This window comes from Tenrec ecaudatus, chromosome 2, assembly GCF_050624435.1.
Source record: "Tenrec ecaudatus isolate mTenEca1 chromosome 2, mTenEca1.hap1, whole genome shotgun sequence".
NCBI classification, from domain to species: Eukaryota; Metazoa; Chordata; class Mammalia; order Afrosoricida; family Tenrecidae; genus Tenrec; species Tenrec ecaudatus.
Window position 1 is genome coordinate 94,053,471 of NC_134531.1, and position 16,873 is coordinate 94,070,343.

The 16,873-nt window shown below is 39.9% G+C and overlaps 1 protein-coding gene across 4 annotated transcripts in view; it reads right to left on the bottom strand.

Moving 5' to 3' along the window:
• MCTP1 (multiple C2 and transmembrane domain containing 1) overlaps positions 1 to 16,873 on the bottom strand; it is a 669,880-nt gene that overhangs the window by 114,013 nt on the left and 538,994 nt on the right. The window lies entirely within an intron of this gene.

Sequence of the window (16,873 nt, forward strand, 5' to 3'; positions counted from 1 at the left end):
TTCTGGTCATTAATTATTTTGTGTCACTATGCCTTAATTCACAGTAACTCCAGACATAAAGGTGAATAAAATAATATATTAATCCTTTGGAATAACACCTCTTTAAGGTTAAATATCATCCTGTATTCTTTACTGTCCTTCCTATATTGGTTGCAAATGAGATGAGAAATAGGTGAAATTTTTATCGTGTCAGGGCCAAAGCGTTGGTTCGGACAGTTGACACAACTCTCTTTACTTTCTTCCCCAGATGGTTGCCAATTTGTTGTCCTGCTGTGCTGGTGCTGGAAGTTCCAGCACTGATATTTCAAACATCAACAAGGCCAACCATGACAGCGTAGTTTTGGTCAACAGACTAGAAAGAAGGACATGCTGATTTATGTCTTTAAAAATTGACCAACGAGAACGTTTTCAATATGGCAAAATATTGTCTGATATAATTCCGGGAGCTGAACTGCCCAGGTTGGAAAGCACGCAATATACAGCTGGGGAAGAGCAGTCTCATCAAAGCCAAGTGCACCCCAATGACATGGAGGGAAGAGCTAGGTGTTCAGGACCTTCAGGAGCTTCTGTGGCACAATTCAGGATGTTTAAACCTGCAAAATGCCCATTACGAATTAGAATGGGGAAGGTACAAAGTATGAATCTAGAAAATTAGAAGTCATCAAAAATGAAATGGACTGCATAAGTATTCATATTCTAGTATTGAACATGAAACAGACTGGCATTGGTTATTTTTAATTGGGCAAGCATATGGTTTATTATCTCAGAATGGTAGGTTGAAGAGGAATGACATCACATTCACTGTCATAAAGAACATTTAAAGATCAAGGTCTATCCTAAAGTACAATTCAGTCAGTGTTAGGATAGTATTAATATGCCTACAAGAGAAACCAGTGATATTTAAATTTACACACCAACCTATCATGTCAGAGATGTATCTATTGAATTTTTTTAACCAACTTTTTCATTTGAAATTGATCAACCATGCAACCGAGATGCACTGATAATGGCTAGTAATTAGGATGTGAAAGTTGGGGAAAAAAGAAGAGGGATCAGTAATTGGAAAATATGGCAATGGTGACACAAAGTGATGTTGGTCATTGCATGATAGGGTTTTATAAGACCATCGATTTATTCTTTGGAAATACCGTTTTTTCAACAACGCACACTCTGACACTATATATCTATCTATATCTATATCTATATCTATATCTATATCTATATCTATATCTATATCTATATCTATATCTATATCTATATCTATATCTATATCTATATCTATATCTATATCTATATCTATATCTATATCTATATCTATATCTATATCTATATCTATATCTATATCTATATCTATATCTATATCTATATCTATATCTATATCTATATCTATATCTATATCTATATCTATATCTATATCTATATCTATATCTATATCTATATCTATATCTATATCTATATCTATATCTATATCTATATCTATATCTATATCTATATCTATATCTATATCTATATCTATATATAGCTATCACTATATTAGTCTGGGTACTTTAGAGAAATAAATCTACAGAAGCTTATGTATAAGAGAGTTTTATATAAAGGTTAAGTGAACATCAAGAAAACATCCCAACCCAGTGCTTCCCAAGCCCACAAGTTTAACATTAACCCATTAACCCATATGTCCAACACCAATCCACAAAGTCCTCCTCTGTCTCACAAAATGCACACTATGACACCGACTGCAGGAGGAAAGCTGAATCTGTGACTGGGTAAGCATCTCAGTGCTGGCAGGGGTCTCCATATCGCTACATGTGGCTTCTCCTCAGGGATGTCTTGCAGGAAGTGAGCCTTGCCAACTAATGCAGGAAACTCACTAAGGCAGCTGCACCCTGGTCCGACCATCAGAAAGCAGGAGACCTGAGAACTAGAAAGGCGATGGCTCACCGAACCATTTACCCGTCTGCCCTTCTGTTAACCTGACATGTGTTTATTGGCCAGGTTGGCACAATAAACTAACTACTTCAATCACCAAATGGAAAACACAGAAATCAAATCACCCTCATCTTTAGAAAGAGAGAATAGGGAATCTCAGTATCATCAGTAGAACAAGACCAGGGACAAACTGCTCATCATCATTTGCTCATATCCAAGTTCAAACTGAAGCTAAGGAAAATATGTCAAAATCCACAAGACTGTGATTATAGCCCACCTACATCAGAGGCCATCTTAAGACTAGATTTGACCCAGTGAGTATCAATTACCTAAGAGCAGATGAGTTGTGTCATGACATTAAAGGCATCATGTATGAAAGAAGCAAAAGGTCATTAAAAGGGGGGGGGGATCCCAAAACGGCTGTTAGAAGAGACTCTAAAACTTACTCTTGGATGTGGAGTAAAGTCATCAGAAGAAATGACAAAGAAAAGGAGCTGAACAGAAGAAGCTGAAGAGGACTGCTAGAGAAGACAAAGTAACGAATATAACGAACTACGCAGAGACCTGGAGTGAGAGTGAGAAAACTAAAAGGAAAGAACCTGTCCAGCATTTCTCAAGATACAAGAACTGGAGAAAAAATTGAAGCCTACAGTTGCAATATTGAAAGATTCTCTGGGGGAAAATATTGAATGGCATAGGAAATATACATGGAATATCAAACATTGAACATCAAAAGGAATATACAGTCACCGAACCCAAATGAATTGGTCAATATTGAATCATTTTAGGCAATGGAATATGATCAAGACTCAATGGTATTGAAGGAAGAAGTCCAAGTTTCATAGACACATTAGCAAAAACAAACAAACAAGTCTCCTGGAATTGATAGAATACTAATTTCAATGTTTCAATAAATGGATAAAATGCTGGAGACACTAACTAGTTTATGTCAAGAAATTTGGAAAACAGCTACCTGGCCAGCCATCCAGGTCTGTCTGCTGACCTTTATGGCTATCTCCCCACTGATCTAGTAGGGATCGGGGAGCACTGGGGTGATGCCCACCTCCCTGACATGATTGCTGAACTCAAACTAAGTACATAAGTAAATGTGGTGAAGAAAGCAGAGGAGCCCAGCTATTAAAATAAAAAGCTTGACACCAAACAAGTGGCCATCTAGCAGGTAATCAAGAAAGCCCACATGGATCAGGTATCAGGCATCTAAGACCCAGAACAAAATCATACCCAATGTGAAGGGGAGGGGAGTGGAGAGTGGAGACCCAAATCCTATCTGTAGACAATTGAACATCCCCTCACAGAAGGGTGACAAGGAAGAGATGAGTCAGTCAGGGTGCAGTATAGCACCGATGAAACACACAACTTGCCTCTAGTTCTTTAATGCTTCCTTACCCCACTACCATGACCTCCATTTTTCCTTACAAATCGGATTGGGCCAGAACATGCACAGTGCTACAGATAAGAGCCTGCAACACAGGGAATCCAGATTGGATAAACCCTCAAGGCCAACGATGAGAATACTGATACCAGGAGGATAAGGGGAAGGTGGAGCTAGAAAGGGGAAATTGATCACAAGGATCAATATATAACCCATCTCCAAGGGGATGACTAACAGAAAAGTGGTTGAAGGGTGACAGAGGACGATGCAAGATATGAAAATAATAATAACAAATGATCAAGTGTTCATGAGTGAAGGAAGGCGGGGGAGTGAGGGGGAAAATAAGGAGCTGATATCAAGGGCTCAAGTAGAAAAAATGCTTTGAAAATGATGACGGCAGTATATGTACAAATGTGCTTGACACAATGGATGAAGGTATGGATTGTGATGGGAGATGCATGAGCCCCCAATAAGTATTTTTTTTAAAAAGAAAGGAAACCCACATGGAAGTAGCACACCAGCCTGTGTGATGAGATATCGACAGGAATAGGTATCAGATGTTGAAAAATTAAAAACCTCATTGCGATGAGGGAAAGGGGTCAAAGTAGAGATCTAGGACCTCTCTGTGGATAATTGGACGTTCCATACCGAGTGGTTGCATAGAGGAGAAGCTCTACCAAGGGGGCAGCTTAGCACCCATGAAACACACAGCACAGTGTTTCAATCCTTCCTCTCTCCCCTATTATTTCAGTCCTATCTTGCATATCCTGCTGGACCAGTGTACATACATAGGTACAGATGAGAGCTTGCATTATACAGAATTCAGGATAGACAAACCCTTCAGAAACAGTAATGGAAGTAACGATTCCAGGAGGGTAGGGGAAGAAGGGAAGGGTGGCGGGAAACAGATAGCAAGGATGGCAGAATAGCCTCCCTCAGGGGGATGAATACTAGGATTGTAGATCAAGGGATAGAATGGGAGGTGTAAAATATGTATAAATAATAACAGCAATACATAATATATTAAGGGCTTGCAAGGGTGTCAGGGTGGGAGAGGGAGGGAATAAAGAAGAACTGGTATCAAAGGGATCAAGAAGAAAGATAATGTTTTAAAATTGTTGATGGCAACATGTGTACATGTCCGCTTGATATAATGGATGTATGGATTGTTATATGTAATAGCCCCCAATACAATTATTAAAGAAAAAAGGAGAAGAGGATGTGGAATATGGGATATCTACTGATGTCAAATGAATCTTGTGTGAAAGCAAAGGACACTGAAAGCTGTTATGATAATTAGATGTGTTGGGCTGGGTTGTTTAGAGAAACAAATTTAGTGGCACTCATAAGTATTAAAAATGAGCTTTATATCAAGAATGGGCTATATATCAAGAAGGCATCCCAGCCCAGTCGAACTGAAGTCTAAAAATCCAATGCTAGTTCATAAGTTCTTTTTCAGACGCATGCAGCCGCAGGCTGGTGATGCAGAATGGTGACGCAGGAAGATCAGACTGGTGAATGCAGAGGCCCATGCATCCAAGGTTGGTGGAAGCAAGGCAGGGCGCCGACAGCCCTCAGGGCTGTGTCAGGTGGCTCATGTGGGGCCGTGGAGGCAGGCCAAGTTCCAGCAGGCAGGAAGGTAGAGGGGCATGGAAGAGAGTTCCTCACTGTCATACAAAAGATCCATCCCCCCCCCCACCCGCCCAAGGAGGGGTTATCAAGCTACCACTTGGTTGACAGGTTTGGCTCCACCTTTAGCCAGAGGTGTCTCCTCAACATAAAATCATCCAACTCTTACATTAGGTTTTCTGTGAATTGGCTGGGCTAGGATTCACCATGATATGATCTATCATAGTGTGGTCAAATTTATACTAGAATCTCCAAGCGATTGTGGGGAGAATAGATCTCCTTAATCTGGTCACAACATCGATAAGATTGCGGGAGGTTTCAGTCAGGGCGTGGCCTTCTCTTAGTATAAACTGACAGTGTGTGGAGGGTAGCTGACTGGCTGCCGCATTTAGATCCTGCATCTGGTTCGTCCATTGCCTGTTACATCACCTGCGGCTCCTAGGATCCCTCAGAGGACGGCTGACCTCGGATTCATTTGGCTCATTTCTGATGTATTCAGCTCAGTTTTCACCAGCCTGGAGTCTGCCTGTTACCTCTTTGTTTTCTATGTGTCGCAGCTATAGGAGCCAGGAGAAGCCTTCAGTTTACAACAGACCCACAGACGCCGACTTGACTGGATATACCCTCTGCAGGGGTGTCACACACACACACACACACACGCACACACGCACACACGCGTATCACTGGTTTAGCTTCTCTAGGGAACTCAGCCTATGCTTATCTGTGTTTTATTAATTTTGTAAAAGCGTTCCCTGTTGGCGATCATAGGAAATAATAGATACCATTGTGAAGAATAGGAATTGTGGAAGACTTCCTTTTTCCCTCCTGGGAACCGTATACAGACCCATGGGAAGTTATTCACACCGAGTAAGATACTGCTTGGTTTTAAACTAGGAAATGTGTGCGTCAGCACCATGTCCTCTCACCATGCTTATTCAGTCTGGATGTTGAGCAGATAATGTGAGCAAATGAACTACATGATGGAGAAAATGGATTCAGATAGGAGGAAGAATAATTAACAACCTCTGCTTTGCAGTCTTACTTGATGAACGAAAAGAAGATTTGATATATTTCTTTATGAAGAGCAATAACTATATCTTTCAGTGTGGATTACATCTCAACAAAAGGAAACAAATGCATTGGGCAAGTCGGCTGCAAAAGACCTTTTTAAAGTGTTGAAAAGCAAGGATATCACTTTGAAGACTAAGATGCATCTGACCCAAAGCGATGGTATTTTCAATTGCCTCATGGCATGCAAAATCTGGTTAATGAATAAGGAAGGCCAAATAAGAATCGATATGTTTGAATTATGGTATTGCCAAAGAATATTAAATATACCATGGCCTGTCCGAAGAACAAACAAATACATATTGGAAAAAGAACAGCCAGAATGCTCTTACAAGTGAAAATGGACGAACTTGGTTTCATGTACTTTGTGCATATTATCAGGAGATGCCAGTCCCTGGAGAAGAATGTCACAAACCGACTTAGGAAACAGGGTCAGTGAAAGGAGAAGACCCCCAAGGAGAAGATTGACCCGAGGTTTGAAAAGGGGCGCAAAAGTAGGAATGATTGTGAAACAAACCCCAAAGCGTCCAGTAAGAACAACTTTAGTTTCTTCACGCATACAATGAAAATCATCAAGTATATTTCTTTCATAGGCTCTGAGAACTAGAGAGTTGAAACCTGAAAGGATTTTCACACTTCTTGACAGCCACATGTATATACACCTACATATTATAACTGAGTAAATATTATCAATATCTTACAAAACTAGAAGGTACTAAAAAGTGAAGTAATGAATGAATAACACCCTGAGGCGACGCACACTCTTTTATTGAAAAACAGGAAGTTGCCTACCTGCTGCAATTTAGCTGATCCCCCCTGTATTGCTCATGGGGGTTTGTGTCAGCTGGATGGAGTAATACACACATTGCACCTGATAGGTCAGAAGGGGAAGAAGCACTATCCTAAGTATACCACCTCCATCAGGTTTAACAACATTGCTCCGGCCTTTTACATAAATCTCCATCAAGCCTACACTCTGCTCAGAGTGCAGGGGAATGACACTGGGTGGGCGCCAGAGAAAGCCCAGCCCAGGAGGTTTGCCTCAGCGTTTCTGTTGCTAAGCAGAGCTCTATGGAGCTGGTCACCTGGAAAGTTTAAGATGACTTCAAGACACGCCACCATCCTAGTTTTAAAAAGTTATGATGAAATGTAATATTCAATCTTGAAAATTATGCATTCACTAAATTCTTTGACATTCTAATGTGAATGGACAGGAAAAAAGCATAAATCATGATTTCTAGTAACTCAAGAAATAATTTTTAGACAGAATAACATGGTAACTATTGATTCCGGGTTCTGAATAAGAAAAACCCAAAGCATTTCAATGCATTAAACATGAGCCACATTTTTCCTTTCACTGGAAAAGTAGGGAGATTTCCATAAAAATAAAATATTTCCATTTAAAATTTGAAATTTATGCAAGATATATAAAGATAATAAAATTATAATTGACTACTATGATTATTTTATTGAAGTGTATTTTCTAAAGATAATTCTTTATTCAGGAAGTGAAATATGGTAAATTTGACAGGCGTCAACACATATAAAAGAAAAAAAAATTGCCTAGAGACCATATTAATTCTTTACTCATCTTTTTTCTAACATTTAGGTGTCACTAAAATACGAGCCCCTTAACGGGCTTTATTTTTGTTCGCTGTTCTTTCTCCAGGGCAAAAATAATGTTTGGGTCACATTGGGAGCTCATTAAATATGTATTTGTTGAATAAATAAATAAATGGACATTGGGTTACAAAGTAATTTAACAGAAGACTAATTAATTGTATTACTAAAAGTACAGTAAAGCTGTCATAAAATTCTGAGTGACTTCATGAAAATGCATTTAGAAATATAACCTGGGAGAAAGGACGTAGTAGAGCACACCTGGGCCCACCAAGTCCACAGGACGATAGCCCAGCTCGAAGGGCCCATCATAAAGAGAGGACCATACAGCAGGCCACACTTCGAGATGCGACATCCTGCACCAACCCATGGCCCTACACGGGACAGTACCTGAGACACAGTGGGGAATGTGCGACTGAGCTGACCCCACTACACTGAGGCAAACACTGGGGGCGTGCAATGCAGCAGCGGGGGAAACAGAGCAAAGGGATCCCGAGGGAGTATAAAGGATGGACTTTGGGGCCAGGACATGGCACCACACAAGTTTCATCTGGAAAACACTCCTAAAGGCCAACAAACTGACTTGAACTACTAGCAATTTTTCTTTTATTTTTTGCTATCTTTTTGTTTTGTCTTTTTTTTTACCTTGTAAATTTTTTATGTTAGTGCCTTTTCTGATTATCAGCGTGTCGGTGTTGCTGCTGTCGAAGCCATGTTCATATGTGCCACTTAGGCACTGTCAAAGTCATCTGCATTTGTATGCACATATTACTATATCAGCAGGTCAACCTAGACAAGATAGGCCGGACAAATAACAAGAGAAGAAAATAACAGGACCAACGGTCCTGGAGGGACATGAGAGCGTGGGAGGTAGGGGAAGGGAGGAGGTGTCGCCCAACACAGGGACAAGGGAACAGCGAGTGGTTCAAAACCAGAGGAGGGAGGGGAGGGGAGGACTGGTAGGGAGTGACCAAGAGCAAGGTAACTGAGAAGAATTACTGAAACCAGAATGAAGGCTGAACATGGTAGTGGGATGGGAGGAAAGCGAAAGGAAATAGAGCAAAGGAGTAGGAGGCAAAGTGCATACAGAGAAGCCTAAATACAGACATGTACATATGTAAATATATTTATGATTATGGGGGCAATAGACTTATGTGCAAATATTTAGAGGTTCAGTAGTAGGGTAGCAGATGGACATTGGGCCCCCTCATGCATACTCCCCCAATACAATAGCACCTCGCCCTGCTAAACGGTCATTGCATGATACCCACCTTCCCGACATGATCACTGAAGACAGACGTGTGTGTAAGCAAAAGTGGTGAAGAAAGCTGATGGTGCCCGGCTATCAAAAAGATATATCATCTGGGGTCTTAAAGGCTTGAAGGCAAACAAGCGGCCATCTAGCTCAGAAGCAACAAAGCCCACAGAGAAGAAGCACATGGCCTAAGTGAATACAAGGTGTTGAATGGACCATGTAGCAGACACCAAGGAACAAAAATAATCATTGTGTGATCACCTTCCTCACATAATCGCTGAAGACGAAGGTGTGCATAAGCAAGGGTGGTGAAGAAGGCTGATGGTGCCTGGCTACTGAGAGATATAGCGTCTGGGGACTTAAAGAATTGAAAGCAAACAAGCAGCCATCTAACCCAGAGCAACAAAGTCCACACGGAAGCAGCACATCAACATGGGTGATCGTGAAGGGCAGAGGAGACCAGGTCTCAAACAAAGACGGGGTGGTGGTGGGAATCACATGTGTAGGTTCTGAGACTGTAACTCTTTATGGGAATAAAAAGCCTCATCTTTTTCCCAAGGAGCATCTGCTGAGTTTCAAACTGCTGATCTCCAGGTTAGCTGCCCAATGTGTAACCCCCCTACACCACCATGGCTTTCTTAAAGTAGAGCATTGAGAAGTGACATACTACTCTCCTCACGAGTACCTGTGGCAGTTATATGTCCTATCAACATGGACACCAGAACACAGAATGAAGAAAGACATAGAAGTGGGAGACAAAGTAAGAAATTATATTAGTTGTAGGGATCCTGACAGTGGGAAAAATAATATCCTACACAACTGTGTTTCTTAAAGAATATAATATTTGGGAACAAAGGCCTAACTATTGAAAAGATCCCTTTTCTGCTAAATGAGAGAAATTTGAGTAAACTCTAAGTACAAAGCATTAATTTAGTTTTCTTTTCTCAACATAGAAGTGAACATTTCAGACAGTTATAAGAAGATCATGCACACAGATTAACAGTAAAAAGGTATTTGTTGAGTATTTACTTTGTGCTCGGTAATAATGACTCCTCAAAATTAGAAAACATACAGTTCTGGCTTCCACTAATCTATTAGCTTGCTGTACTGTTGTGGAACAGCTATCAATTGCTCAGGTGCAAGTTCCTGCTGGGGATCATTAACACAAGTTGACAAGAGTCAAAATAAGACCTTGAGTGTATCCCGCCTGAAATCTGAGAGGATCTGAAGGATCGATTGCATACATTGAACACTAACAACTGAAGACCAGATGATTTGTGGGGCGACATCTAAGACTTCATAAAGAAAGCAAACAGAAGGCCATTTAAAAGACAAGGAGAAAGATGAAAACAACATCATTAGAGACTGAAACTTGCTGTTCAACATGAAATAGCAAAAGAAAAGAAGTGATGAATAAAAGCTGAACAGAAGAGTTTAAAGGCATTTTCAGAAAATAAAGTATTATAAATATGCAAAGACCTGTAGTTACAAAATCAAGAAGAAAAAAATATGCTTGATAGTTTTCATGCTGGAAGGACTCAAGAAAAACACCAAAACCAAGCCTTGAATTGTACAGCTGAAGGATTCTATGGACCAAATATTGAACAAATCACAAGCTTCAAAAGGAGATGGAGGTCACACACAAAGTCACTGGAGCAAAAAGAAGGGGTCAGTGTGCAACTGCTCCCGGGCAGCACATGGTCAAGAGCTAAAGCAATTGCAGGAAGAAGTCCAGGCTGAATTGAGGGCCCTGGGGAAAAACAAGGTTCAAAGATTGATGAGACTGTGACTCTTTCCTGGACTATCCAGTTTCATCTTCCTGCCGCAGAGTGGTGGGTAGGTTTAAAGCACAGATCTTTCAGCTAGCAGTCCAATGCTCAACCCCCTTTACGACCAAGCGTCCTTCTCACTGTGATAGAGAAGCGAGCTGTTCAGAGAAAACTAACCCGAGAGCTGTCCTTGGTACTGATCATACGTGATTTTTGTTTGTTTTAAGCGAAGGTGACAAAGGAAAAATAACTGAATGAACTGAAATGGGGTGGAAAAACAAATCAAGGAATTGATCAACAGCAATACCAGATACATATAAAACAGAACATGCCCAGCATTTGCTCTAATCTATAGTTTAAAACTCCGTTTGTCTGTGTGGAAACTGGCAAGGGAAGGGCCAAAAGACGTAGAATTTCTCGATTTTGTATTTGTGGAGAAGGACGCTAGCCAATTTACGTGTTGTTTTCCTTAGGTGCTGTGGAGTTGGTTCCGACCCATAGTGATCCAATGTTCCAAAAATGGAACTGCTCCACTGTTTCGGCTACCGCGTCAACCCATTTCATTGAAGTGTCCCTCTGCTTTCCTAAGCACGGTGCCCTTTTCCAGAGACTGGTTCCTCCTGACACCATGTGTCCAATGTATGTGAGCTGAAATCTTGTCATGCTTGCTTCTAAGGAGCCTCCTGGTTGTACTTCTTCTAAGAGAGATTTGTTTGTTGTTCTGGCAGTCAATTGTTTACTTCACACTGTTCACCAACCCTGTAACTCAAAGGCAGCCACCCTTCTGTGAGTTCCGTATTCACTGTCCAGGTCTCAGAGGCATATTTGGTGATTGAAAAATCCCACTGTTTGCTTTGGCTTCATCTTCGTCTTCAATGTGACATCCTTGCTTCTTAATACCTTAAAGAGATCTAGGACTCAGATTTTCCAAATAAAATCCATTAAAATTTTCATAGAATGTTTAATTTCCTTTGTTTTCATCACAACGAGATTTTTTATTTATTTTTCTTCTCTCTGTCACATGTGTGTCAGTCTCTCTCACACATATAGTTTTAATAAGGAACTGTAGTTTGCACTTTAATTTCATAACTTGACGCACCATTCCAAGCACAACATTTAGTCCTCCTACCTTCATTATCCCTAGTTTTCAGAGATTCCAAAGATCCAAGAATGTGGTATATTTTTAAATCACGAGATTGATAGCAGAAAGTTTTCACAGCACATGAGTTCAAGGACAATAAGTACACACAATCATCTTAACAATATTGACACTTTACTTAGAGTTCTGCAAGTGAGAAGCTCTATCAATGGACTTTGGACTGTTAATCATGATCACGGCATCTTTCAAGGAGTTGATATTGAATGGTGCATGACAAGGAATATAGGTTTTTTAAAATCTACACCCATGTTTACACTCAAGAATTCTAGTAACTAGTTGTATGATCTTAGGCGAGTTAATAGATTTCTCACATTTGTCATCAATAAAGTAGAAGCCATGATAATTACTTTGTAGATTTTAAGTGGAACTAGTCTAGTGCTCAGCACCTGTAAGATGCTCCATAACCTGTAGGTATTATTATAAATAAGTACACACCGCTGCATGAAGATAATAGATAAGCACTTTTCTTATATCTCTCTCAAAGCTACTGGTTGCTTCAAAGCAGCCAGTAGGTTTAAAGGGGCCACACTGACTAGTCGGAGTGCCATCGTAGGCGTCTCCCACTGACCCTAGGATTGTACTGGACTCGTTTTTGAAAAAGGAGGAATGACACATATGACCAAACAAGACTTAAAACAAACTTGCTCAGTGGGCTTGCCCGTCTGCACTCTTGAGAGGCTGAATGACCATATCAACAAGCTTGGGGTAACCTGCTGGATGATTAGAGACATGTGATGTGGTCACCCTACCCCCACTCCCCAGGCCGAAACGCAAACAACATTCAGAAACAGAATTGCCTAATTGACCGAAACTACCTAAAGCCATATGAATGAGTCCATGTGGGACCAGAGGGACTCCTCAGGCAATCCTTGACTTAATTGATGATCTACAGAATCACAAATAATAAACCATAACTACTTTAAATTACTAATGACAGTAGCTTAAACCATGGTAGTGTGCCTTGTTATACAGCAAAACTAACTTGTATTCCTTCCGCCTGTCAAGCTCTCTCAAACACACTTACAAGACGACATTGAAGAATAGCAAAATATGGTTGGAGCCTGATAATTTGGTTTTAGTTTCACTTCTTGGTATTTTATCATGGCCAAATCTTGTCAAGACAGTTTATATTTTTTATTTTAGTCTTTACCTACAAAATAGAGATTGTAATACTTGTCTATTTCAACAGTTGGCTTTGGGGAACTTGTGTGATATAAATATGTAATAATCCTTTGTAACATGTGTAATATAAATACAATATTATCAGTTTACTACTTTTCATATTCAAGACTGTGAAAAATTTAGTGACACTGTAACTAATATTCCAAAGATAAGTCTAACATGAGAATTCCTTTTTGAACAATTATAGAATATGGAATGTATTTTGTTAGATTGATTTGTATGTGGCAGTGGGGGATTGTTGGAGAAAGGCTATTAAACATGTTAGGTCTTAAAGATAGCAGTTCAATTTTTTACTACTAATAAAAACAAGACAAATCCAGTTCTTTGCAGAAACATATAACCAGTAAATGGAATTAGCAAATGTTACAGATTTGGTGTATTCTCGGGTTAAAACAATTTGATTTTATATGCTTATAACCAATTTATTACCTAGATATAAAAGCAAAGCTTATTCTCAACTAGTACTTTTATGACTGTCAATTCCTCTCCACATTCTTTTTCACTTTTAAGTCCAAATAATCTTTTTTCTAAATCAATGTTAACTTGTCTATGATATCATCAACACCATAAAATTCAAGACATAAGATTCCATTTTGGTCAAACCCTAAAAAAAACAAACTACATTTAAATCATACATATCAGAATGTGTGTTATTTATTTATATTTTCAGGGTGGAGTGTGGATTTTAAAATTTATTGAAAGATAAGTAATACAATTTTCTCTAATAAAAATCATGTACAATATTACATAGAATTGTCCCTAATGTTCATTCTCTTCCAGCAAGAAAGACAGCTGAATTTGACTCTATTACTAATTCTCTTAAAGTAATTACTATAGTCCAACTACACATGTTAAAAATGGTGCATTCTAAAACTTGGTTTATAGTCCATGCAAATAGATGTTAGATGTTGCTAGAATTCTAATGTCATACATCAAATCTCCTGAATCCCAATAGCAAATGACCAGTAAAAGTGCCAATGCAATTAAATGTCCTTATTTATTTCATCCCCTCACAGATGATGGGGAAAAACCTCTGTAAGTGTCCTCGTCATCCAGGTGTGCTTTTGTGTGCGCTAAAGACGTGGTAAGTTCTACATGAAATTGGTGAGCCAAGCCCCAAGAAACAGAATCCATGCAGGTCTCCCATCTATTGTAATGCTTGAGAGATTGAAAGTGCTTTAACACACATGATTCCATTTGAACATGACAAAAATCCAGAGAGGCAGGCTGGCAGGTCAGAGATGATTATTTTCCTTTCATGAATGAGGAAACCGAGGCGGCTCAGGAATGCGAGACTTGGCTACGGACACCCTCCACTAAGGGGCAGAAGTGGGTCTTGTGCTTCCAAATCCAGTGAGCCTTTCCCACAATGGTCCACTGCCTCGCAGGTCCTCTAAGAGGAAGGATTTTATAGGTAAGGTTCTGAAGGATTCATTTCTTACGGAACAATGAGTCAGGTTGTAGGTCTCGCTAGGTCCCATCTCCCTTCTCTTGTTCTGGGGTAACTACTTTTGTATGACTAGAACCTCCTCCTGTCCCCCACCAAAAATGGAATGCCACTTCTCAGATGTGCTGGTGAAGGCTTGGTGTGGCAAAGAGGTCAAAATCTAATGGCTGAAAATTACGTTTGTGGAGGCAATTCCCTCCTTCCTTTTGCTCATTCTCTTGCATGGTCTGCATAATTAAAAGTTAACTCTTCATACAGTTTCTATAAAATGGGGGTTTCTTCTGGCCAAAAGGTGACTCTAGAGGCCAAGGCTGGAAATGGAATGAGCCAATTACATTTTTAAAATGACTAAACCCACGACTTTTTCTCTTTTACGTGAAGATTTTACACACACACACACACACACACGCACACACACACACACACACACACACACACACACATCTGTTCTACCAGAAATGGGCTAAGGCTTTTCACTCACATTCAAACAAGGCAAATTACATAAAGTAGAGTGAACAATTCAAAATATTAAGATTTTATAGCAACACCAGATTCTTAAGAGGTGTAAGATGCACATGATTTTAATTCTTTGAGCCTGGAGTTTGAAGACTCCCAGGCAGGACGGGGCCATTTACATCATCTCATCAATTGACGCTCTCATTGAAGTGCAGTGGAAATGCCTGCATTCAATGATCATTCAGTGCGACACATGACAGCATCCCTGGGGGAGCACACTTCAAAAAAATCATTTAGGTTGGAATATTGAATATCCTATTCTTTTGCAAACTACAGTATATTTTAAAAAGAAATCTCATCCAAAATGATTAACACTTCCTACTGTTCAGGAAAAAAGCCTGCCCTTTCAGACTAACAGCTGTGGATCATTAGCTCTCCAGTGATGAGATGCGTTTGATGAGTATTTTTCTTTCTAATTAAGAGATGAGATTCTCTATTTGACTGTCTCTTCAGAAAGAAGTGAAGAAAAAATTTTCTGCCTACATGGAAAGGCCATCTCCTACAAAACAATTAATTATTCCACGGCCCCTTTAGAAAATCCCTTTCCTCCCTAATTTCAATTCATTTTTTTAAAAAAAAACCTTAACACATCTACACCCAGGCCTTTACAGTATTAACCCATTTTTCACCTAACTTTCTCTTCCTGGATGTTTTTGCCTTTGCTCCACCATTCAGTAATATCCCTTTCAGATAAAATATAACTAGGAATTGTGTCAAAAGTGCACATATAGTAAGGTGACCAGACGTCCTGCTTTTGGCGGGACAGTCCCGATTTTTAACAATTTTTCCCGCATCCCATGGAATTTTTAAAAAGTTCCAATTTTTGGAAAGAACGCACGAGAAGCTAGAGTATATGGTTTTTGGCTGCCATGTGGCTATTTCACCAGGATATGAGTTTTATCAACGGTGTCCCGCTTTACCAATGTTCAACTCTGGTCACCATAATATATACCCATGCGAGTTCATTGCCAAGGATTCTTTTTGACATGACAGAACATTCAATCTTGGAATGCGCCTGATACCAGGCCTCGAATGAAAGGGAACATAAATATGTAGTAGACACCTTTTAACGATCTAGGTAACATTTTACACATTTTAGAAAAGATGTGTGGCAACATATATAAGAACTGGTTATGATAATGAATTCTCAAAGAAAACTACTTTACCCTTAACCAGTATGCCTGGCGTTCAAGACAAACACTATGAAGTGGGCAGGGGGACTAAACCGAAATGACTTTTCTCTTTTAGAAAAGTCACCATCTTGCATTGTTGGCAAGGTATTGTGATCTGTAAGTATACACAGGATGGAAGGGTGTAGTAAGCAGAAAATGCAAGCACTGATGAGAATTTCATCTCATCCACTGCGCTCTTTAGCCCTTTGGGGCCCAAAGAAGGGAAGGCAGGGGAGGAGAGCCAACATTAAAAAGTCAGGAGCTCTTCTACCCACACCCCGCCTCCCCAGCCCCCCCACCCCCCAGGCACAGTTAGAGGAAGTCGAGGAGAGTTCTCATTGTCACATGATTGAAGCATGAGAGAGTGGGTGGGGCTGGGGAAGAAATGCCCTGAAATGTGTGGGACAGTCCAGCACAATGAGAGACACCTCTTGTAAGAGACACAACACTGACAATTTCTTACATGGACATAGAATATTCTACAGTTAGGTTAGATGAAAAGAAACTGTACATTATATACTAATGTAGCTAGACGAACTAGTACCAGTTGTCAACATGGGGAGTGGAATTGTGCTGCAGGGGAATGACTGTATTAGAAGCCCCTGGTACATGGGAGAATGGTAGGAATAAATCCTAGATCATAAAATGGGTTATGCTTTCAGGATTTGGGGTACATCATTAATAGAGAAAAATCATTGCACTCACAAGCATTAGCACCAGATTTTTTCTTTCCA